The sequence below is a fragment of the Cryptomeria japonica genome, chromosome 1 (genome assembly GCF_030272615.1).
Source record: "Cryptomeria japonica chromosome 1, Sugi_1.0, whole genome shotgun sequence".
Lineage (NCBI taxonomy): Eukaryota > Viridiplantae > Streptophyta > Pinopsida > Cupressales > Cupressaceae > Cryptomeria > Cryptomeria japonica.
In genome coordinates, this window is record NC_081405.1 from 132,882,381 (window position 1) to 132,909,033 (window position 26,653).

A 26,653-nucleotide genomic window follows, 5' to 3' on the forward strand; every position below is an offset into this window, starting at 1 on the left:
CACCATCCATGCCTATTACTGCGCACGCAACAACAAAATTAAGTAATTAATCCTTTTTAATTTATTTGATTAAGTTGTGTTTATGCATTAAAAATTAAGGGACTAAATTAAATAGGTTCCCTTTATGTGATTAATCATTATTTAGAATTGCTCAATTCAAATTGGTAGCTAGTTTAAATTAAATGGTAAATTTTAATGGATTAATTTACTTAGTTATGCTTTTGGAAAGGAAAGATTTAAATTAATTTGAAATAGAATTAATTTAATCTCTTGCCTTTTAAAAATAGAAAGGTTAATTTTAATTATTTAAGAAAATCAATTTACTTAGAAAAGCGAGTTTAAAATATGTTGGATAAAGTTTTAAAAAATGAATTTGGGATTTTATTTTATATATATATATATAACCCTCATTTTACATGAGGGAGAGAAAAGCATTTTTGATTTTTTTTTTTAATTAAAAAAATAAAATTTCTTTTATTATTAAATATCATCATTATTGGAAAATATGGGGTTGGAAAACCTAAAAAAGATTAGGTTGCATATTTTTTTCTTTTGGGGATGCATGTGAGTTCATAGGAAAGGGATGGAGATTTTTGGGGAAATTTTGGAGGCTAGATTTGGGGGAAGATCAGAGCTGGAGCTTGGAGGTTGGGCTCTTCAACATTGGAGGTTGGGCTCTTCAACAAAACTCTTCGAGGATTGTGTATGGATGTAGGATTTCTTTTATTTGTCTTCTTTGTTGCCAAAGAAATTTACTGTTCTGGTTGAAAGAAATGAGTTGTTGTTGAATAATCTTTTTGATTGATGAATAGAGAATAATAGTAAGGAAATCTTGAATTTATTCCTCCTTGAATTCATTCCTTGTTTTCAATCAGTTTCTGATTTGCTCAGATTGATTTTAAAAAATAAAAAATAAAAAATAAAATATGTAGAACAAATATTAGGGGGTTTGGTTGTTCTTGATGAATTTTTGTTTAAACTTCATTGAATGTTTTTTGATTAAGTTTCTTTTTTTAAATTAAAATTTAGTGTGGTGTTTGGCAAATTGGTTGAATCATGTATGAGAAATGATTCATTTTGCCCAAATATGAGATTTGGGTGAAGAAATTTATTCCCTCTTTGGATCTTGGTTGTTTTGGAAAAAATTTCAATATTTGTTGTTCATGGTCATTTTGGAAATTAATTTAGTCTCTGTGTGAGACTGTATATTAATTAGAAACTGGGGGTTTTATTTATTTTTATATCTTTTGGTTTATTGATAAAATAAAGTGAAATTTAATATGGGCGGATTTAGGGGTTGGAGGGCGGAGGAGTCGAGGCTCAACCCGTGCCCCCCTCTCTTCCCCTCCCCTTCGCTCACCGTGCTCGGAGGTCTGCGTCCACCGGTGGCCATACAGCTCTGCGTCCACAGAGTGGTTGCAGCGACTTGCAACCACCGTATGGCTGCAGAGTCTTGCGACCCTCGTGGTGGCCGTAGGGTCCCCGCGTCCACTATGTAGATGTCGTAGGTCTGCGTCCACCACGGTGGACACATCTTCCGTGGCTAGGGCATGACCACCCCCACTCCTGTGGATGAGAGGTGTGGGCCCGCAACTGCCCTTTTTTGGGTTTTTTATTATTATTATTTTTTTAGATAATAAAATAAAATAAAATATAATATAATATATTAAATTTAAATTTTGTTTTTCAAATGTTTTAATATTATTAAATTTTAATTAATATATAATTAACAAAATATATTAAATATGTGTTAATTGTGATAAGTTATATATTAATATATATTATTAATTATATATTAATTGTTGATTCCTAATTAGCGTATATTTTCAATTATGTAATAATTATTGTTCAGTCATTTATTTATTAATTTAGGTATCTATATAGAGATATATATACTAATTAATATCTTTAGATCGTGTATTTGTTTTAAATATATGCAAGGGAATTATATTTCATTGGGAAATGTTTATCTATTTCTTTTATTTCATTATATGTATATTTCATTTTTGGAAAGTATATGCTGGTTTTGGAGTTATGAGAGTGGATCAACTATTTCGAAAAAGAATAAGAATGATATTTTATTTTGAACAATAAATATCATATTTAGTTGATTAATGGTTATTTAATTATATTCATGTGAATTTGGTTTAAAATAAATGATGAAGTAATTATGTTATGTTTTGATGCAAACGAACTTAGTGAGTTAGAAACCCATGAACGACCAGTACCTAGCTGAGGTAGACAAACTGCAATCAAACATAAATCCATTAGAAAACTGGATCGATTTAAATGTTAACCAATGTGGAAAAAGATTATCTTCTCTGGTGTATGCTTGTCCATGTTTAAATTTATGTTTTCGCATTTGCTTAGGGAATGGCAAGTCCTTGTTTGTAATTGTTGGTTATTGTCGTTTGTCGATTTCGGTACTGGTTTATGTCCTTGATTCTGAATCTTGACTGTTTTCGTGTGATAGTTTGCATTCGATCATGTCCTTTGTACATGTGTTAAATATTGGTTTTTGGTAGACCATAGCTAGTCAGGTCTCTAGTTAGAGCACTGTCGGTCAATGCACCTCGTATGAAGTCTAGTTTGACCAAGTGAGTAATCCCACCCTATTGAACTCCATTTGCTTGACCTTGTGTATTCCTGGGTTTTAGGAGTTCGTTTGAATATGTTTACCAGTATGTTCTTGTGTTGCCTTTGATCGGAGCTCAGTTGTGGAGTCGTCCTGCTATTTATTGCCCTCGGGAGAACCTGATTTTCATGTTAGACCATGGGATGCTTATGATGGGTTGCAAAGATTTAATTTCACGGATGCTCTAGTTGATCTGTTATTATTGTTTTTTTATTATGTTCAGTTGGATCCTTTCCTATTCAGGGATCATTTATGTATTTATTGGACCAATGTGGTCGAATGTATTATTGGTTATGTTTGCCTTGATGGCATGATTATAAATTATGTGAACATTATGTATTCTTCACTATTGATTAAGTATCTGAGGGGTCTTGCAGTTGAGTAGACCCGGAGATGTAGCCCACTAAGGGTGAATTCTGAGATCATTTCGGTGTTGCACAGTGTTTTTACATTTTGATGTTTTCTTTTATTTCGGCATGTATGGATGGTTTATGTTAAAATGTATAATGGGGATTAGATGAAGATAATCATAAATACATGTATGTAGTCATTTTATTTAATGCAGTAATTAGGATCATAAGAGAATGTAGATTTGATCAATGGAATATATTCAGTTATTGATAGCGCAATTAAGTAGGCATGAGAAGTATTCATTAGTTTATTATGAAGCTAAATTACTATATGAAATTAAATGCATGGCATATGTTTGATGTAAGATTGAACATAATGAATAGTTAAAATTTATTGGATGAACTTAATCATGTTAACCATAGCTTTAACTCTAATGGATGAACTTTGTTGAGTTTTCTATATTTTAACTCCAATGAATGAATGTCCACATGTTATCTATGTTTTAACTTTAATGGGTAAATTTCCTCATGTTAGCCTCATCTTCAACCATAAGGGATGAACACGTCCTATTATCTATAATTCTAATTTACTGAACAGATTATATCCATGTTTTAAGTAATAACATGTAGTTAAGTTAACCTGCTTATTTGGATCAAATGTCATGAGTTGAGTTAGATGTTAAATTAAGTAATCACGTTGGGAAACTCCTTAGGTATTGTTTAGTCTTCCGTTGTGTAATCTGAGCTTATGATAACTCATTGTATCATTATATTATGCTTAATTTTTACAAAAAAAATATATGTGCACTCCATTCGTGTGTTTTAGCTTTATCCCTTTAGGGTTTCCTGGCGGGGCATTACATTTGGTATCAAAGCCAGGTTGCAAACACTGGGATCTCTAGTTTCGTTGTGCTCTTTGTTGGTGTGAGGTATATAGACCTTGTGTTGTATGCCTGTCTTCCTTTTGTATGTGTGTGATTGAGGCATAGGATCTTTAAGATCTTAAGTACTTGTGTGCTATTCTTTTGCGTATTACTTCGAGCAAACCTAATGGTGTGTAACATGTGTGTTCACACCTTGCTTTCACCTTCTTGATGTTGGTGCTTTTTGAGTGATTATATGTGCTTGGTTTACTTATTGATGCCTTGGTCTATGCTTACTCTTATTCTGAAAGAGAGTCATATTCACCTTCCTTATTGATTGTTGTTCGCTTTAGACTAATCCATTGGGTTGGTGAGTGCTTGTTTTGAGTCTGAAAGTACGAAAGGTGCTTGTTTTAAGATTATGATCTTGCTTAGTGTTGTCCTCTTGAAGGATTTGTTTGGTAGATTTTTAATGCTTTTTATTTAGAGAATTGAATGTTTATCATCCTTCCTCCTCTTTCTCTCTAGAATTTAAAATGGTTGTGATTTGTGTAATTATCTCTTATGTGCGTTTCTTTATTGCAAGAGAAAGTTAGTCAGTTCTTGAACCTGTGAGCCTTATGATGCTTTTATACTTCTAGATAATAAGAGGGCTATGGATTTAAAAGATAATATTGGTTATTGGGAGGAAATTGTATGTTTTCATTAAGGAATTCTCCATGTGTAATGTAGGATTAACATAATTAAATTTTATCTTAAGTAATGTGCATTAATGTGTGTATAGTTGTTATGTGAAACTGCCTTGTTTGTAATAGGATGTATAAAAGGGAACATGTTATAGTGGCTAAGAGTGTATTAATGTGTTCCTTGAAAGATTGTTTTATGTGTTCATAATACTGATTCAATTTAGGACCTATTTTAACAATGCTACATTGAACTTGCTTTTGGATATATATGATTGCCTTATTATGATTAGAAAGTGCAAATGAAAAGCTTGTTTGATGTGCATACAATAATATGTATTATTTAGTTGATAAGTTCCTCATTTACCTTCTTATCATACCCTAGATTTTCAAAGAAAGGTTGCAGATTATGTTAGGCTTTGTAGAGAATTAAAAATAGTGAGTGTTCGCAAGAGATCTTGTATTATCGAAAAGATTGCCTATCTTGATCTCTATTGTTTGGAAAACTAGAACATTTTGTTGCAACCATAATAAATGGAAATGTCATGTTAGACCCCTTGGCATTCTTCTAAACAATAGTGAAACGAAAACAGTACAATTAAGATGATAGACTTGTAGTGAGAAATTTTATAATGTCGTGTGATCTTGTGTCCATGTATGAAATAGATTAGTTATCAAACTCTCTTTTTCCTCCTCTTTGCCTAGATTATTAGATTTTAGTAATGCTACTAAAGAGTGCATTGATTTAAATAGACTGTTTATAAAACATGTGAAATTGTACTTTTTGCATTTTTATTTTTTATTTTTATGGAAAGATGAAAGTCTTGAGCTTCATAACGAAATTTGCATAGTTAGTAATGTGGTTGTGAATGCTTAATGGATTTAGAAAAGATATTGGAATGATGCTATTTCCTTATGTAATTTTGAATGGTTAAGAAGAATTTTAGTACTTGTATCTAGAATAAACTTTATTCTGTTATTCATGTGAAAATCATAATTAAAACTTTCCTTGAGTAGATGATAGCGTACTGAAAAGTACTCCCCATAAATGTGACTAAACTAGTACTGGTGCTTTCTTTGTGTATTTTAAGAAACCCGTGCTTGCTCTATGTGCCCATGGGATGGTGAAGTAATCAACCATGGAGGATATGTTTACTTATGAGTATGGGAAACCATACTATTTATGTGATGTTGCTTAATTGTTACCCTACTGAGTACCAAACCTCGGGATGTTGGTAATTCAGTATGTTAAGGGATAGTATTAGAAGTCACCATTCCTTGAATAGTATGGATTGGCGTACGAGTAATGTTGGCGCGAAGCGACTTTAGCTTCTCTATTTTGAGGAAAAATATAGTTAAATAATGAAACTGTATTATAGGTGTACTCAATACTTTCCCTTTTGATGAACCAATTTATAAGGTCTATGTGTGCCAGCCTATTCCTATCCTTTATTTGAGCATATTGATGACAGTTCTTGAGCATAATGATGGTTTTTATTGGAGGATCCTTTGCCTTATCTTCATGAAAGGTAGGTTTATTCACATGAGTTGCCAGTTAGTAGGTGTTGGTAGAAATGTGGGTGGACCTTAGCCATGTATACTGCTGGATTATGATGAGTATCCTGAGAGATACGTCGCTATGTGGGACGTGACCTACGCATGCCTTTTTTTGCTAGGTACACTACCATGCGGGATACGTCCATTGCGTGTCTTCACCGCTTGGAGTATTGCCATGCTGTGTGACGACGTGATGCGGGCTGATGTCGAGGTGCACACTTCCATACCATGTGGATGTGTGACTAGGCCGCACCACATGATGAGCTACTGCAATAGCTAGACGATTGTTCCTTCCTTCCTCATTGGTGGCTAGATGCTAGTCACATAGTGATGTTATGTGCAGTTGTGATACTCTTATTCATTTCTTTATGGACCAACAATTTATTATATTTTGACTTTGAAGGTTTAGCCACGATCTCGTGATCTTTTTCTTACTTGATTTGGTGTTGCAAATTCTGGATTATTTTATTGCCTTACTGTTGGAATTGATGATTTATTATCTTTATTCATCTGTACTTTGGTGGCTAAACTGGTTTATCCTTATTGTTTTCGTATGATGGTCTTGTGTTGAAATTTAACAATTCCTCTCCAAGGACATATAAGATAGTCTTGGTTGAGTGTGTACGAGGAAGTAGACGTAGGGAACCTTGAGGATGGGGGTATGTGAGGTTGTGATGCAGCTATGATCCACTACCTACCTATGTGTGGTGACTATCTCTTGCAGGCTAACCACCTTACTCAACAAGGGATCTTCACGAAGGTCTTTTATGGAAGGTAGCACTACTATGGTGTGCCCTAGCACCATCGAGCCTTTGAGTGAGATGTTGGATATTTATAATCATATTATTGTTCTGAGATCAGGCATAGAGATGCTGATCAAGCATGTTATCTTTGACCGAGCATTAGACATGCTCACATGTGGCCTTTTGAGTTGTGCATTCCAGTTATGTGGATGATTATTATGTGTAATCATGGAGTAAAATTGTGTTATCTTGTTACTATGTTATGGGACATAGTCATTGGAAAGATTTTTATATGCCTGGCAAGTGTAAGCAATTGTGTTCTATATGTTGCTCTTACTGCATGAAAGTTAACTTGGTTGTAGAATTTGATATTTGAAGCTAGTTCTATGCAATAAGTTTTATGAAAAGATGGATGGTAACATAAATTGATCATGATGACATTTTTCTTATCATACTTGGTTGATGAGTCCGGTAATTGTTGTTTATCTCTTTTTATGCTTTAATTTGGTATGATGATAGGGAGAAAATTCATGTTTCTCTACTCTGATTATAGATAGTTCTTAGAATATTTTAAGAAAAGTATTAAGTTAGATGTATCTTGCCAATGGATAATGGCATTCATAGAGGATTTAGCAATAATGTTTTATTTATTTATGGAGAGATTCCTATGTGCAATTTGATATTTGTTGAATAAGTTTCAGGGCTAATGCGTGCGACATGTTCTCCGTCTAGCCTTACGACTTCTAGGAGTAAGTCGAAACCTAGGGGGAGAATGTAGTACCCCTGCCCTAATCAGATTCTAATTTCGGTTTGACCTTGGTTAGTTTATCATGTTAGTATGTTATAGTCAGATGTTTTGATTATTGTATGTACCGATTAATGTGGTTTTGACATCAATGTGTATGTGAGCTTATTAGTTCTTTTGATTCATGTTATTAATCTTAGGCTAACACTTTTATTAAATATAAATATGTATGCATGTGTGATTCATGGTTGCAGGAGATTGCAGGTACAGTATTGCATGGGTGCGAGGTTTGTCTCCACCTGGATTCGCAGGTTTGAGTGTTCCTCATTGGCCCTTAGAAATTGGAGTAGGTGGTCAGGAGACCCTCATTTGACCCTAGTCGTGCTCAAGTGAGCGCCATTAGTCATCCGTCAGTATCTCTTTGGTTGGGTATGCGAGTCGTCTGTTTGTTTGGCTTTCTTGGATTGCGTGTTTTGTGTGTGTGGTTAAATTGAGTAATTAATCCTTTTTAATTTATTTGATAAAGTTGTGTTTATGCATTAAAAATTAAGGGAATAAATTAAATAGGTTTCCTTTATGCGATTAATCATTATTTAGAATTGCTCAATTCAAATTGGTAGCTAGTTTAAATTAAATGGTAAATTTTAATGGATTAATTTACTTAGTTATGCTTTTGGAAAGGAAAGATTTAAATTAATTTGAAATAGAATTAATTAAATCTCTTGCCTTTTAAAAATAGAAAGGTTGATTTTAATTATTTAAGAAAATCAATTTACTTAGAAAAGCGAGTTTAAAATATGTTGGATATAGTTTTAAAAAATGAATTTGGGATTTTATTTTGAATAATATATATATATACCCTCATATTATTTTGAAATAAAAATGTCAAGTTGTGTTAATTGGGAAAAATTAGAAATTACACGAGGGAGAGAAAAGCATTTTTGATTTTTTTTTTAATTAAAAAAAAAAAGGATCTTTAATTATTAAATATCATCATTATTGGAAAATATGGGGTTGGAAAACCTAAAAAGATTAGGTGCATTTTTTTTTTCTTTTGGGGATGCATGTGAGTTCACAGGAAAGGGATGGAGATTTTTGGGAAATTTTGGAGGCCAGATTTGGGGGAAGATCAGAGTTGGAGCTTGGAGGTTGGGCTCTTCAACAAAACTCTTCTAGGATTGCGTATCGAGGTAGGATCTCTTTTATTTGTCTTCTTTGTTGCCAAATAAATTTACTGTTCTGGTTGAAAGAAATGAGTTGTTGTTGAATAATCTTTCTGATTGATGAATAGAGAAGAATAGCAATGAAATCTTGAATTTATTCCTCCTTGAATTCATTCCTTGTTTTCAATTAGTTTCTGATTTGCTCAGATTGATTTTAAAAATAAAAAATAAAAATAAAAATGTGTAGAACAAATATTAGGGGGTTTGGCTACTCTTGATGAATTTTTGTTTAAACTCCATTGAATGTTTTCTGATTAAGTTTCTTTTTTTAAATTAAAATTTAGTGTGGTGTTTGGCAAATTGGTTGAATCATGTATGAGAAATGATTCATTTTGCCCAAATATGAGATTTGGGTGAAGAAATTTATTCCCTCTCTAGATCTGGTTGTTCTGGAAAAAAAATCAATATTTGTTGTTCATGGTCATTTTGGAAATTAATTTAGTCTCTGTGTGAGACTGTATATTAATTAGAAACCGGGGGTTTTATTTATTTTTATTTCTTTTGGTTTATTGATAAAATAAAATGAAATTTAATATGGGCGGATTTAGGGGTTGGAGGGCAGAGGAGCCGAGGCTCAACTAGCGCCCCCCCCTCTCTTCCCCTCCCCTTCGCTGGCCACTGCTCAGAGGTCTGCGTCCACAGAGTGGCCGCAGCGACCTGTGACCACTGTGTGGCCACAAAGTCTTGCAACCCCCGTGGTGGCCGCAGGGTCCCCTCGTCCACTATGTGGACATCGTGTGCCTGCGTCCACTACAGTGGCTATAGCCTCCACAGCTAGGGCATGGTCACCCCCTCTCATGGATGGGAGGTGGGCCCGCGACTGCCCTTGGGTTTTTTTTACTATTATTTTTTTAGATAAAAAAATAAAATAAAATATAATATATTAAATTAATTTTTTTTTTTAAATGTTTTAATATTATTAAATTTAAATTAATATATTTTATTAATTATATATTAATTATTAATTATTAATTAATGTATATTATTAAATATATGTTAATTGCGATAATTTATATATTAATATATATTATTAATTATATATTTATTGTTGATTCCTAATTAGCATATATTTTCAATTATATAATAATTATTGTTTAGTCATTAATTTATTAATTTAGGTATATATATAGAGACATATGTACTAATTAATATCTTTAGATCGTGTATTTGTTTTAAATATATGCAAGGGAATTATATTTCATTGGGAAATGTTTATCTATTTCTTTTGTTTCTTTATATGTATATTTCCATTTTTGGAAAGTATATGCTGGTTTTGGAGTTATGAGAGTTAATCAACTATTTCGAAAAAGAATGAGAATGATATTTTATTTTGAACAATAAATATCATATTTAGCTGATTAATGGTTATTTAATTATATTCATGTGAATTTGGTTTAAAACTCATGATGAAATAATTATGTTATGTTTTGATGCAAATGAACTTAGCGAGTTAGAAACCCATGAACGACCAGTACCTAGCTGAGGTAGACAAACTACAATCAAACATAGATCCATTAGCAAACTGGATCAATTTAAATATTAACCAATGTGGAAAAAGATTGTCTTCTCTGGTGTATGCCTGTGCATGTTTAAATTTATGTTTTCACATTTGCTTAGGGAATGGAAATTCCTTGTTTGTAATTGTTGGTTATTGTCATTTGTTGATTTGGGTACCGGTTTATGTCCTTGATTCCGAATCTTGTCTGTTTTTGTGTGATAGTTTGCATTTGATCATGTCCTTTGTGCGTGTGTTAAATATTGGTTTGTGGTAGACCATAGCTGGTCAGGGCTCTAGTTAGAGCATCGTCGGTCAGTGCACCTCGTATGAAGTCTAGTTTGACCAAGTGAGTAATCCTACCCTATTGAACTCTGTTTGCTTGACTTTGTGTATTCCTGGGTTTTAGGAGTTTGTTTGAATATGTTTGCCAGTATGTTGTTGTGTTGCCTTTGATCGGAGCTCGGTTGTGGAGTTGTCCTGATGTTTATTGCCCTCGGGAGAACCTGATTTTCATGTTAGACCATGGGATGCTTATGATGGGTTGCGAAGATTTAATTTCGTGGATGCTCTAGTTGATCTGTTATTATCATTTTTTTATTATGTTCAGTTGGATCCTTTCCTATTCAGGGATCATTTATGTATTTATTGGACCAATGTGGTCGAATGTATTATTGGTTATGTTTGCCTTGATGGCAGGATTGTAAATGATGTGAACCTTATGTATTCTTCACTATTGATTAAGTATCTAAGGGGTGTTGCAGTTGAGCAGACCTGGAGATGTAGCCCACTAAGGGTGAACTCCGAGATCATTTCGGTGTTATGCGGTGTTTTTACATTTTGATGTTTTCTTTTATTTCGGCATATGGATTCTTTATGTTAAAATATATAATGGGTATTAGATGAAGATAATCATAAATGCATGTATGTAGTCATTTTATTTAATGCAGTAATTAGGATCATAAGAGAATGTAGATTTGATCAATGAAATATATTCAGTTATTGATAGCACAAGTAACTAGGCATGGAAAGTATTCAGTAGTTTATTATGAAGCTAAAGTATGATATGAAATTAGATGCATGGCATATGTTTGATGTAAGATTGAACGTAATGAATAGTTAAAATTTATTGGATGAACTTAATCATGTTGACCATAGCTTTAACTCTAATGGATGAACTTCGTTAAGTTTTCTATATTTTAATTCTAATGAATGAACGTCCACATGTTATCTATGTTTTAACTTTAATGGGTAAATTTCCTCATGTTAGCCTTATCTTCAACCATAAGGGATGAACGTGTCCTATTATCTAAAATTCTAATTTATTGAACAATATATATCCATGTTTTAAGTAATAACATGTAGTTAAGTTAACCTTCTTATTTGGATCAAATGTCATGAGTTGAGTTAGATGTTAAATTAAGTAATCACGTTGGGAAACTCCTTAGGTATTGTTTAGTCTTCTGCTATGCCATCTGAGCTTATGATAAATCATTGTATCATTATGTTATGTTTTTTTTTTTTTTTTTTAAAAATTATGTGCATTCCATTCGTGTGTTTTAGCTTTATCCCTTCGGGGTTTTCTAGCAGGACATTACAATTGGCTAGGGTGTAGGGTTAGGAGTTCTTCTTCTCTTCAGCTCATAGTTGTGAATATTTATGGATCCACTACTTATATAAAGAAAAGAGATTTGTGGGAAGAATTAGATGGATTTATTTATGCTAATCCCTTTTTTGATTGTATTTTTGGTGCATATTTTCATGCCATTCTTCGTAATAAGGATAAGTGAGTGGACTTTAGATGTTTAAGATCAATCCCACAAAGATTTTAATGATTGTGTTGCTAGGAACAACCTTTAGGATATTGTGGTGCAGGAGCACCCAAATACACAAATGAAGTCTAAAAGAGCCTAATATCATCCATGAGGTGAAAATGATAATCTATATTAGGTTGATAGTTTTGTGAGTCAATAAGACCCAATTGATGTAAGGCATTGTCATGGTTGCATTTTATAAGCCACCGTGGATAAATGACCATATGGGTCAATAGGAGTCTAGTAATGAGTTAGGCAAATAAATATTAGTCTTAGAAACATTAGACCAATCCTTGAAATAGGTCAAATACATCTTGGAGTCACCAAATTTGAAAAGTGCAAGTTGACAACTTTTGTTGTCATGGCAAAATGTTGTAAAAAGGGATCACTAATGCTCCAATGGTTCCAAAGTTTGAAAAGTGGTTGGAAACCATTAGGGAGGCTATATTATTCCCACTTGGATTGATTCCAGGTTGATGTTGGCGTAGTTGTTGAAGTTGATGAAATTTGATGATGTTTTAGATTTTGGAGCAATACAATATACTTGGAGTTTTCTGAAATTTTATGTTTTGGTTGTTCATTTCTTGTCAATATGGATTGGTGGTGTTGGCATTTGGCATTATAACAGACAAGGAGAGATTGTTGGCATTTCAATAAGGATATTGACAAGGTTGTTGATGATTATGGATATAATTGATTGAGGATTTTTACTGTCTTAATATTATTATTTTGTCATTGATGTCAAGATATTGATTTTCTAATTCAGTATGATGTTGCCATATCTTAAGAAGTATGATTTGATGAGTATAAAGATGTCGGTAAAAGACACAGAAAGAATATGATGAATAAGGGGATGAATAAGTTATTCAATGGGCAACTATTACCGAGTTAGACAATAATGAGATCATGATATTTAGATTGTTTTGATATCATACATATGTTATTGATTGTAAGGTTAATACTATACTATGTTACCGACCAAAGAACCTAGTCAGTAAACCCTAAGGTTATCGTTGTCGGTTAATGAAGGCAGAATATCTACCAAGTAAAGTTTAGTATTTACCGAGTTGTAACCGAGCTGTAACAGAATGCATCAAATGGTTACATGTGTTATTTAATGAAGGAAGTTGATGAGCTGGCTATGATTAAATGATTGGTATGCCGTGAATGAAGTTTGTTAAAGAATCTATGGCAAAGGAAAATTGGCAGGAAGATCTACAGCTTAGATTGAACCGCAATACCCTAGCACAAGTTCCAAGAAATGTATGCAAGTTCCAAGGTGAGGTAAAACATTTTTCAGATCGAAGAATACATTGAACCTGGTCAAAGTTTGAAGATCTGATGGCTATGATTGATCATGGGAAATGTGATCAAGGAGATTAAGCGGTTGGCGAATTGTTTATAAATAGGGAACTGTTGATAAACAATGCATGCGGGAAAGTGTATGCATAGGGATGCTACATAGTAATTACTGAGCACAAAAGCTTGAAGAACTATTTTGAACAAAAGAGTATAGAGCCCAGCAGATGGACAAGATTAGTTCTATGTCTATATTTTATTGAGCAAATAAGAATCTGCTTTAGCATTTTAGATGTGAAGTTGCAGATAGATTTTTATTACTGTTATTTTGTGTAGTGATAGAAAATATCTTAATCGAGTGGACTTAACAGTCTTATTTGTAAAACCCTCTAGCAAGGTGACATTCTGATTGAGTATTTGAAATCCTTTAACAAGGTCACTTCTAACAAGGTGAAGATCCTAACAGATCTGAGGGAAATCCCTTAACCGAGTCACATCTAGCAATGTGTTTGTAATCTTTAACAGGATTTTCTTTTAACCGAGCATACTCTAGAAGAGTATATTTCTTAGTGGGTCCGAAATCCCACAATGGTTTTTCCCTATTTGGGTTTACATGTTAAATCTGGTGTTGTGAGCATTATGATGTTTATATGCTTTTGAGTTTGCATGTTTACCAGTTTTGGTTATATTACTAAAGTACATGTTGCCAAAGTTGAATCTGATGTTTTTATGGAAGATTAAGTTTGTATGATTCACCCCCCCTCTCATCTTATTAGCTTGGCATCTGTACTTAACATTAGTATTAGAACTATCAATTGGTATCAGAGCTTTGGACTCGGGAAGAAAAGTTTAAAGGTACTTGAGGCAAAGATCCAAAGATGTATAAGAGGGATGCACCGAAGCTGAACAAGTCAAGTTTCTCTACATGGCAGAAAAGGATGAAGCTGCAGCTATCAGGAGTTGGAGAATATGTTGTATATTATCTGGAGAATGATTTCATCACACCGAGCACCTATCCATTGACAATGGAATAGATAAAGGCAAAGCAAGAACATATCCAAGCAATGATTGAAATAACATCTACATTGACCGACTCAGAGTTTAATGATCTAGAAGGCTACAATGATGTGAAGGAAATGCGGGACAAGCTCATATTTGTATATGGCGGTGATGAACATGTTCAAAGAGCAAAAGTGGATAGTCTAAGAGGGAAACTTGAATCTATGAGGATGAATGAAGGTGAGAACATGACTCGGTATAGTACAAGACTAAAGGAGATTGTCAATCAAATCAAAGGAGTAGGTGGAACTATTGAAGAAAAGGATATAACAAGTAAGTTGTTAAGAACCCTTCTACCGGCTTATGCAATCCGAGTCTTTGCAATCAATGAATTGAGGTCTGTACCTAATATGCCAGTTTCTTTAGATGCTACTATTGGTAAGCTACATGCATTTGAGTTAAGTAATTTTGATAATAGTGGGTCTTCGGTAAATAAAGTTGAATCTGCATTTAGTTCTTTTCATATTGGTGAATCTGATGATTACAATGATAGAATGAGTAAGTACACTAAAGGGGATCGCAGTGGAGCAAGTGAAAGATTTCACAAGAAAATGGAGGAAGTACACAAATTGTATGAGGAAATTAGAAAGCAAGAAGAGTTTGAAGCACTATTAGCCAGAAGGTTACCGAGAGGCAAAGGTAAGTATAAAGGAAAACTACCTTTGAAATGTTTCAATTGTGATAAGATAGGAGATATGGCTTCTAACTGTCCTGACAAAGATTCTACTAAAAAGAGAGATTACCGAGATGATAGACAGAAAGATAATCATTACAGAGGGCATCGATACTTCAGAAGAAGAGATAGAAAGACATGCTTAATAGTTGATGAGGAATCCAATGATGATAAATCAAATGAAACTGATACAGAGGAAGTAGTTTATGTGGCTATCAAAGATGGATCAGATGAAGAAAGGTATGAAGAAAAAGCCCTAATATCTCACATCAATACTAATGATTCTTGGATCATAGATAGTGGATGCTCACATCACATGACTGGTGATAAACACAAGTTTGTTATGTTAGAAGACTATGATGGAGGCTATGTAAGATTTGGTAATGATGCACCATGTCCGGTAAGAGGTAAAGGATCCATAACACTTCTTGACAATGCAAGATGCAATGATGTTTATTGGGTTGAAGGTTTGAAATACAATTTGTTGAGTGTAGCATAGCTAAACAATACATGATACCGAATAGAATTTCAGAAAGGAATTATCAAAGTTCATGACAAGAATGGAAAGTTAGCTGCTATCGGGACACAAACAAAAGGTAACACATTTCACCTTGTCTCAACTCGAAATAAGTGTCTGTATGCAAAGATAGATGATACCTGGTTATGGCATAAAAGGTTTTGTCATGTAAATTTTGATAATCTGATCAAAATAAGTAAGAAGCACCGAATAAGAGGTCTACCAAGTTTAGAAAAACCTGAGAATGCTATGTGTTGAGGATGATAGATGGGTAAGATGACAAGATCAAGCTGTACAAGTAAGTCTTAAACTTTTAAGGGAATTTTAGATCTTGTGCACACTGATCTTTGTGATCCTATGAAAGTTCAAAGTTATTATGGTGATAAATATTTCATATTATTTGTGGATGATTACTCAAGGATGATGTCAGTTATGTTTTTAAAAGAAAAATCAGAAGCTTTTCAAATGTTTAAATGGTACACGGCAAGAGTTGAAAATGAAACAGGAAGACAACTGAATTATCTTAGATCAGATACAGGAGGAGAGATCACATCTAATTAGTTCAACTTATTCTGCAATGATCATGGTATTAAAAGACAAGTCTCTGCACTGAGAACTCCACAACAAAATGGAATTGTTGAGAGAAGAAACAGATCTATTGTGGATTGTGCCAGAACCCTGATGATTGAAAAGAAAGTGCCACAAACATTTTGGAGAGAAGCAATAAGCACAACAGTTTACACCCTGAACCGAGTACAACTGAAGAAAGGTACTTTGAAGACACCATATGAAATCTGGTATGACAAGAAACCTAATGTAAGCTATTTCAAAATCTTTGGAAGTAGATGCTATGTACACAAGGATGACAGAAATGGCAAGTTTGATCAGAAAAGTGAAGAAGGAACATTTCTTGGTTATTCTTCTAGAAGTAAAGCATTTAAATGTCTGATCAAATCATCTAACAAAATAGTAGAAAGTGAAAATGTGAAAATTGATGAATTTGCAGAAAGAAATGATGAAGGAAATTCCAAGGAACCAAAAGACTATGATGAATTTGTCTATGTTCAACCGACAAGTCTTATCGAGAAAACTGTTGAAGAAAATGAAGAGAATATCCAGTTACCGAGTGATGAAGAAGATCATACAGAGCCTACCAAGCCTCTATTAGCCAAATATGTCAGAAGACATCATGCGTCAAGTTAGATTATAGGAGATAAGGATGATCCAGTGATGACAAGGAACAAACTGAGACAGAACACATGTCTGATATCTAAATTTGAACCGAGAATAGTGAAAGAGGCATTTAACAGTGAAGATTGGATAAATTCCATGACAGAAGAGATTGATCAAATCAAGAAGAATGACACATGGACACTGGTCCCAAAACCAAAGGACAAAAATGTAATCGGTACAAAGTGGATTTTCAAAAACAAGCTGAATGAAAAAGGAGAGGTCATTTGAAATAAAGCAAGACTACTTTGCAAAGGTTATGCCCAAGAAGAAGGAATTGATTATGGTGAAACTTTTGCACCTGTGGCTAGACTAGAAGGAGTAAGAACATTGTTGGCATATGCTGCTTACAAGAATTTCAAAGTATATCAAATGGATGTCAAATCTGCATTTCTGAATGGTATATTAGAAGAAGAAGTTTTTATTGAACAACCTGAAGGATTTGTTGAAGACAAGAGTAAAAATCAGGTATGTAAATTGAACAAAGCATTATATGGTTTGAAACAAGCACCTAGAGCATGGTATGAAAGATTGCACTCTTATTTGATTAAGATTGGTTTTATAAGGACAAGTGATAATAGCAATATGTACATGAAGAATGATGAAAATGGAATATTGATCTTAGCCATATTTGTTGATGATATTATATTTTGTGGAAATGACTCTTTATGCAAGAACTTTGGAAATGAAATGAGTAAAGAATTTGAGATGTCATTAATTAGTGAGATAAAGTATTTTATAGGTTTACAGATACTGCAAATGAAAAATGAGATTTTCATTACTCAATCTAAGTACATAAAGGAAATATTGAAGAAATTTGGAATGGAGGATTCAAAACCAGTAAGTACTCCTATGACTACCAACTGTAAATTATCAAAGAATGATGAATCTGCATCTGTTGATGAGACACTTTACCGATCCATGATTGGAAAGCTACAATATGTTGTTCACAACAGGCCAGATATAGCACATGTAGTAGGTATAATTGCAAGATTCTCTGCAGATCCTAAGGAAACACACATGACAACAATCAAAAGAATTTTCAGATACTTGAAAGGCACTAAAGATTATGGCTTAGTATATCAAAAAGGAAATGACTTTGATTTAAAAGTTTATACTGATGCTGATTGGGCAGGCAACATTGATGACAGAAAAAGACTAGTGGAGGAGCTTTCTTTTTAGGAGAAAGACTAGTGAGTTGGCTTAGCAAGAAACAAGGATGTGTTTCATAGTCAACAACAGAAGTTGAATACGTTGCTGCAACATTGAATTGTACCAACATAGCATGGATCAAACAACTGTTGGAAGGTATAAATGAGAAAGTTACCAAGCCAGTAACTATATTTTGTGACAATACTAGTACCATTAACATTTCAAAGAATCATGTTATGCACTCTAAGACAAAGCACATCTCTATCAAATATCATTATCTTAGAGAAGAATCTCAAGAGAAGAAAGTGGTGTTGGAGTATGTTAGCACAAAGGAACAAATAGCAGATATCTTCACCAAGTCACCGCCAAGGACACTTTTGAGTATCTCAGAAGTAAGTTAGGGGTCCTACCCCTATCTTCCATTCACTGACCAAGTTTGGTGAAAGCATCAATTCAATGACTCTACATAATATCTTTTAGGAGTTGATGCTGATTTACACACTTTAGGATGTTTTCTAAAGGTGTGCAGGAAACAGGAATTGAAGACAAAATGCTTCTGACAGAGACTAAGTTGATACATCACAACAGGAAATCACTTCATACAGGAAGAAATTATGTTTTAGTTCTTTACTTTTTGGCATTGTTGTCAAAGGGGGAGAAGATTGAAGGAAGACTGAGAAAAGAGGAGAAGACTAATGTATGGGGGAGAATTTTGATGACAGGCAGAGAGCATTTCAGCATTTCAGAATCTCATAGCAATCCGAATCAATTAGGTCAAATCAATTGGTTTTTCCATCAATGCCAAAGGGGGAGATTGTTGGCATTTGGCATTATAACAGACAAGGAGAGATTGTTGGCATTTCAATAACAATATTGAGAAGGTTGTTTATGATTATGGATATAATTGATTAAGGATGTTTACTATCTTAATATTATTATTTTGTCATTGATGTCAAGATATTGATTTTCTAATTCAGTATGATGTTGCCATATCTTAAGAAGTGTGATTTGATGAGTATAAAGATGTCGGTAAAAGACACAGAAAGAATATGATGAATAAGGGGATGAATAAGTTATTCAATGGGCAACTATTGCCGAGTTAGACAATGATGAGATCATGATATTTAGATTATTTTGATATCATACATATGTTATTAATTGTAAGGTTAATACTATACTATGTTACCGACCAAAGAACCTAATCGGTAAACCCTAAGGAACCTAGTCGGTAAACCCTAAGGTTATCACTATCGGTTAATGAAGGCAGAATGTCTACCGAGTAAAGTTTAGTATTTACCGAGTTGTAACCGAGCTATAACAGAATGCATCAAATGGTTACATGCGTTATTTAATGAAGGAAGCTGATGAGCTGGCTATGATTAAATGATTGGTATGCCGTGAATGAAGTTTGTTAAGAATCTATGGCAAAGGAAAATCGACAGGAAGATCTACAACTTAGATTGAACCGCAATACCCTAGCACAAGTTCCAAGAAATGTATGCAAGTTCCAAGGCGATGTAAAACATTTTTTCAGATCGAAGAATACATTGAACCTGGTCAAAGTTTGAATATCTGATGGCTATGATTGGTCATGGGAAATGTGATCAAGTTGGTGTAAATAAGTATTCATCATGGATATTATTACACCTTACTTAAGTTAACTTAGGATAATGCATCTCTTTGTAGTTTGGATTTGAGACTGATGTCATGGAAATGGGGACAAGGCAACAACAAAGTTCAATGTTAATAAGTTAGTTTCAACCATAAAAATAAAACAAAGAACTAAAAACCATTCCAAACATATCAAGAGAGATTTCAAAAAGCATGAAAGAAGTTTAACAAAATAAAAGAAAGGAGAAGAGCCTCCCTAAGATGCTTCCATGATGCCTTTTGATGCTTCTCCCTTGTTTCTCTCCTCTCCAAGTCCCAAATGAGTGTAGCTCTCAGCTTTTAGCACTAGCCATGGATGCCATATGGAGATTCAAGATGGTTGAATATGATAAGCAAATACTATGCAAGAGTAGATAGTGATGCTATGAAAAAGCTCTATGCTAATGCCAGTATAACAACAATACTCTAAATGCTTCCTCCTTCGCTTGAGGAGAAGGGTTCTATTTATAGAAGAAATGGGGAAATGAAGGGTTAAGATTGAATGGTTTAATCAAGGGCCAAGCTTGAAAGTTGGGGATCCATGTGCACAATTGGCACCAATAAAATGGTGACAAGTGTCAACATAGGATTGGGTTGAGAGAGGAGGTTGGAGGCATTAAAGGCCTGAGAAGACTTCATGGTTATCTAGAAGGTAAGGGTCAAGCCTAAATTAGGATTACCCACTGGATTAGGAGTTAATGCAAGGATAAACCTTTGTGCAAATGATTAAGAGATAATCATGGTCAAAGCATTAAATGCTTGATGAGACCCTTGGGTTGGGTAGAGGTTGAGTCAAAACAAATGTTTTAACCATGTGGGAGGGTTTGAGGTAACCATTAATGGTTATTGGAGACTTTGGGGATTAAGTGGTTGAAGGTTGAAAGCCTTCAATGGTTATCAAAGACTTTGAGCCATTTAGTGGTTGAAGGTTGGAAGCTTTCAAAGGTTATCCAAGACTTTGAGGGTTAATTTGTTGAACACACAAAGCATTAATTGTTTTTCAAAGACTTTGGAGTCTTTGAGAAGTGACTCCAATTTGCTTAGGAATGTGACAATATTTAAGGGATGGATTTAGGCTAATTAGGAAGGGTTTAGAAGAATCTAGAAGGGGTTTAGGCATACAAGTGGATTTTGTAGGAAAATGCAAGTGGGAGAAATTTTGGTATTTTCAATTAAAATAAAATCATTTATTTCAATTAAATGGTGTAATTTGCATTTGGATAAATATTCAAATAAATATTAATTTATTTAAATGAGAAAAATGAAGATAAAGCATTAAAATGCTTGAAGACTTTGAGGGAAACCATTAAAGGCTTGAAGACTTTAAGGAAAACCATTAAAGTCTTAAGAAGATTATAGAAGGAAGCCATCAAGTTTGAAGACTTTAAAGCCATCAAGTTTGAATACTTTAAGGGAAACCATTAAAGGTTTCAAGTGGGTGAGGATAAATAGGATTTTAAATAAATAATTTATTTAAAATAGTTGTGCAACTTGCTTTTGTAGGAAAATACAAGTGGGTGGAGGATAAAGGTGATTTAAATAAATTATTTATTTAAAATAATTGTGCAACTTGTATTTGTAGGAAAATGCAAGTGGGTGGAGGATAAAGGTGATTTTAAATAAATGATTTATTTATTTAAATGTGAGAGGTGGGATTTTGGGGGTTTTAAATAAATATTAATTTATTTAAATGTGAGAGAAGATTTAATTAAATAAATATGATTTATTTATTTAATTAATGGTCTGAATTTGGTTAAGTGAATTAAATCAAATAAATTGAATAATTTATTTAATTAATAGGAGAAGAGGGTTAAGATGAATTAATTAAATATATTAATTTAATTAATTATTAATTGATGGTTAAATAATCAAATAAATATTAAATATTCATTTAATTAAGTGGACAGATTTATGTGACTACATTTGCCCCTCTTTGAGACGGTGCGGTTTATCGCGTCGTTTCAAAGAAAGAAAAATAGGTGTGAAGAAATGCCCCATAAAATGTAAATTTAATGGGTGGTATGCCCCCTCGAGAGATGGGCCAAATTTTGTTTTGAAAAATCGGGCGATCTCTCGAAAAAGAATGAAAAGTGGAGGGGAGGTAGAATAGAAGAAATTAGAACTAATGATGAAAGAATGGGAGAAAATGGAGTGAATATGAAGAAATAACAAGCCAGCGAGTACCCTGAGGTCATGCAAGAGATACATAGCAGATGTAGTGTGGGGTTTTGATTGATGCTATACAATTGATCAAAATTGTTTGGACAATCTGGTGCAATCGGTTTAATTGCCCCGGTCAAGTCAAAGCGTGACAGTTGATGTCAGTTGGTCGCTTGGACATGATAAAGTCTGAGTAAGTGAATCAAAGTGACCTAATGTGACTTAGACAATTGATGTAATTGCCCGATGAAGTCAAGGTATATGAAGCAAAATACTTGTTGAGACGTAGACAATTGATGTAATTGTCCGTTGGATTGTGTTTGATTGGTTGATCAATTGATAGTGTGTGCGTGTGATGGATGGTTGTGGGGAATCATGGCAGCCCCGTTGAGACTAGGTCATTGTGATAAATGCCTGATGTAGTCTAGGATTACCATAATCGATTACCTGCTGAGACCCGAAGATACTTGATCAGAGTATCTGTTGATAGTCTAGGTGTGTGTGAGTCGATGTATCTGTGCAGATAGAGTAACTGGCTTAATTTTGTGGATGAGTGAGGATGGGAAGCGATGAAGGGATTAGGATGATGTTGATGATCAAGATAGGGAGGGTGAGGGGGGATTTGATGTTAGATAGAAGATATGGAGGACTAGGATCGAGTCTTATGGAAGAAGATGAGTAAAATAGAGTATGCATTATTATGACTACGTATGCATGATATGCAGCTATTATGAATGTATGGATGGGTGGAATGCAACGAAATGCAATATATACAAATGAGATGGAATGACGATCCATGGTGCTTTATTTTTCATCATTGAGCTTTAAAATGTTGTAAGAAAATACAAGCAACTTGACATAAAGATTCAAGATGACCAGAGTATTTCTTACATGGATTTTTATATAGCAAGTTAATACAAGCAACTTGATATAATGGATCAAGTTGACCTGAGTATTGCTTGCAGAACAGATAAGGATTATCTCCTTTCATGCATGACTTGGAACGTCCTCCTTGATCTTAGGCTGATCATATCCTGAGACAAGTGCATACCGTAATAAGAGATAAAACCTTTATCCAGTTTGGATGAGGTAGGAGGAACCAAAGAAAGAGAATTGTACCTGCAAACAAACAATATATACATAAAGAATAAAGAATATGGATCCTTGGTAATGGTTCATGCTCATATGGTCGAGGTATACGTTGTAGTCAGCAAGCCGTAATGATCTATGACTGCATTTTGCATAAGATCATGTAGCTTGGTGAACTTCCCACGTAGACACCATTAGTACATGCCCCAGTACTTCATCGGAAATAATGCGCAAACGAAACAAAACAATGCTGAAAAGATCCCGATACAGATAAACAAATGATTGTACTCACAAATCAACCAAGTATTTGACAGCTTAACATAATTTTCTTGTCAAAGAAAACGTCACTTTTGTCTTTGTTTTGGTAAGGAAGGATGCATCCTTGTTTTTAAAGACAGTTTCTGATTTGTTGGATGTGGATTGTGTGGTCGATTGATAAATGGTCATTGTGTGAGTACTGTGTTAATGTTGGTTTTGCATCTGCTTGAATGAATATGTACAAGGTGTTGCCATGTTTTTGTGTGATTTTCGATTGGGTTTTCGATGTTTTTGGATTTTGTGTAATAGTTTTTGAATGTGTTTTGGATTTTGTGAGTCATTTTTGAATGTTTTTGGATTTTGCGAGACATTTTTGAATGTTTTTGTATTTTGCGAGACATTTTTGAATGTTTTTGTATTTTGTGAGACATTTTTGAATGTTTTTGTATTTTGCGAGACATTTTTGAATGTTTTTGCTAATGAATCACCAGTAATGTAGAATCCACTTCCATCATCTAGATTGTAAGGGCATTGCCCCCAAGTTGGACATGAGTTATGAAAAAGCGGGATGCTAGACGCATGAAGTACTTTCTTGGATGACAGATCAAATAACAAGCCATGGTTAGATGGATGGATGTGTGTATGTATGAATGTGATCGCAATGAGCCTGAAAGATACTGGAGCCATTGCCTTTACGAGTGGCGCCTGTTTGCCAGGTTTTCGCCATCGTACTTACCCAAGGTGCCACCGGAGTGGTTGTTCACTGTTTGGATGCATGATTTTTTTTTTTCTTTACTTTTTTGAATGTTTTTTGTATTTTCTTTAGGACATTTTTCTGAATGTTTTTGGTATTTTCTGATATGCAGGGGAGCCTAATGCTCTGTACACCTTAGGTATAAAACCGTTTGAGGTGCATGCTATTGATTGGATTTGCGAGCGGTTCTCCGTCTGATGTAGCCAACTGATATGCCCCGGACCCGAATACAGTAGTGACAACATATGGGCCCAACCAGTTTGATTCAAACTTTCCTTGATGTTCTCTGTTTGGTTGGTTGCGAGGATTTTCTCGAAGAACAAGTTCACCTACCTCAAATGTACGAGGTCTAACTCGGTGATTGTAGCTTCTACTCATGCGTTGCTGATAGGCTTTGAGGTGATTGTATGCAGCTTGTCGCTTCTCATCTAGTAACTCTAAGTCCTGAAGATGAGATACTCTGTATGCTTCATCATCGATGAGATTGTGCAATGAAACTCGTAAGGATGGTATCTCGACCTCAATAGGTAAGATAGCTTCAGCACCATAGACCAATGAATAAGGAGTTGCACCTGTAGGGGTCCGAATGCTAGTTCGATATGCCCATAGCGCTGGATTCAATTGAACATGCCAATCACGACCGACATCATTGAATGTCTTCTTTAGGATCCTCAATATGTTTTTATTGGATGCTTCGGCCTGACCATTGCCTTGTGGGTAATAGGGAGTGGAAAAGCGGTGTTGGATATGAAATTTCTCACAAAGCTCACGAACATCCTGATTTTTGAAAGGAAGACCATTATCTGTGATGATGGACATGGGTACACCATACCGACAGATGATGTAGTTGAGGATGAATGAGGCGATCTGCTTGCCGGTGACTTGGGTAAGTGGAACAGCTTCGATCCACTTGGTGAAATATTCGGTGGCGGTAATAATGAATTTATGGCCATTGGATGAAGATGGATGGATTTTACCCACAAAATCCAGACCCCATTGACAAAAAGGCCATGGTGTTGTGATTGGTTGCAGTTCCTGTGCTGGTGCATGTATCAGGTCGCCATGAACTTGACATTTCTTGCATTTCCTGACAAAGTAGTAGGAATCCTTTTCCATAGATGGCCAATAGTATCCAGCTCGCATGATCTTCTTGGCTAGTGACGGACCACTTGAGTGAGTCCCGCAAATTCCTTCATGTACATCTTCCAAAACCTTTGTTATCTCATCTTGTTCCAGACATCGAAGGAGAGTACCATCAAGACTGCGTCGGTATAGGGTTTCGGCAATAATGGTATATCGAGCAGTTTGGCGAATGAAGGTTTTACGTTGGTTATTTGATTGGTTGGGAGGAAGGGTGTGATCGTGGAGATAGGTGTAGAACTCACCGTACCATGGAGATTCAAAACCAACAAGGCAACATATCATTTCAGATTCGGGGATATCATAAGCGGGGATCCAAAGTTGTTCTACCAAGAACTCGTAGCGTGTTGAATTCTGTGGAAGATCTAGTAGAGATGCGATGGTAGCCATAGCGTCAGCAGCTCGATTCTGATCTCTTGGTATCTGCTCAAAAGTGATAGTAGTAAATGATCTCTTTAGATTGTCCACCATTTGCTTGTATGGCATGAGTTTATCATCTTTGGTCTGATACTCATCTGTTGCTTGTCGAATGACTAGTTGGGAATCGCCATGTACTTGCAATTCTTTTAATTTCCATTGTATGGCTAATCTGAGTCCTGTGATCAAGGCCTCATACTCTGCTATGTTGTTTATGCATGGAAATGTGAGCCTGTAAGACTTCGGGATGCTATCACCTTGAGGTGTGATAAACAGAATGCCTGCCCCCGAGCCGTGCCTAGTGTATGAACCATCAAAGTATAATTTCCATGACTGTGCTGTTGTGATCATGAATATCTCTTCATCTGGAAAATTGGAAATGAGAGGATGATCGCCTATGAGTGGTGCATCGGCCAACTGATCTGCGATAACTTGACCTTTGATAGCTTTACGGTCCACGTACTCGATGTCAAATTCACTTAGAATCATCACCCATTTGGCCAAGCGACCTGTCAATGCTGCTTTGCTGAGTAAATACTTGAGTGGATCAATCTTTGCAATGAGTTGCACCTTGTGTGTTAACAGATAGTGCCTCAGTTTAATGGCTGCCAAGATTACTGCTAGGCAAGCTCGCTCAATAGGTGTGTAATTGAGTTCATAGCCCACCAGTGTGCGAGAGATGTAGTAAATAGCACACTCTTTTCCTTCTGCATTATGTTGTGCCACTAGTACACCCAATGCTGTACTTGTTGCTGAGATATAGAGCAATAATGGTCTACTTGGATCTGGTGGCATCAGCAATGGTGGATTCATGAGATAGTCTTTAAGCGCCTGAAATGCTTGCTGGCATCTGTCATCCCACTGAAAGCGGATGTTCTTGTGTAGCAGGTGTGTGAATGGGTGACACTTATCAGCCAATTGTGCAATGAATCTGCGGATAGATTGAAGCCGTCCTTGTAGTGTTCTTAGCTGACTGATATTCTTTGGAGGTGGCATGTCCATGATTGCTTTAACCTTTGCTGGATCGACCTCAATGCCTTTGCTTGAGACAATGTATCCTAGAAGCTTCCCGGAGGTCACTCCGAAGACACATTTCTTTGGGTTGAGTCGAACATGGTATTGTTCCAGTCTATCAAAGATTTTATCT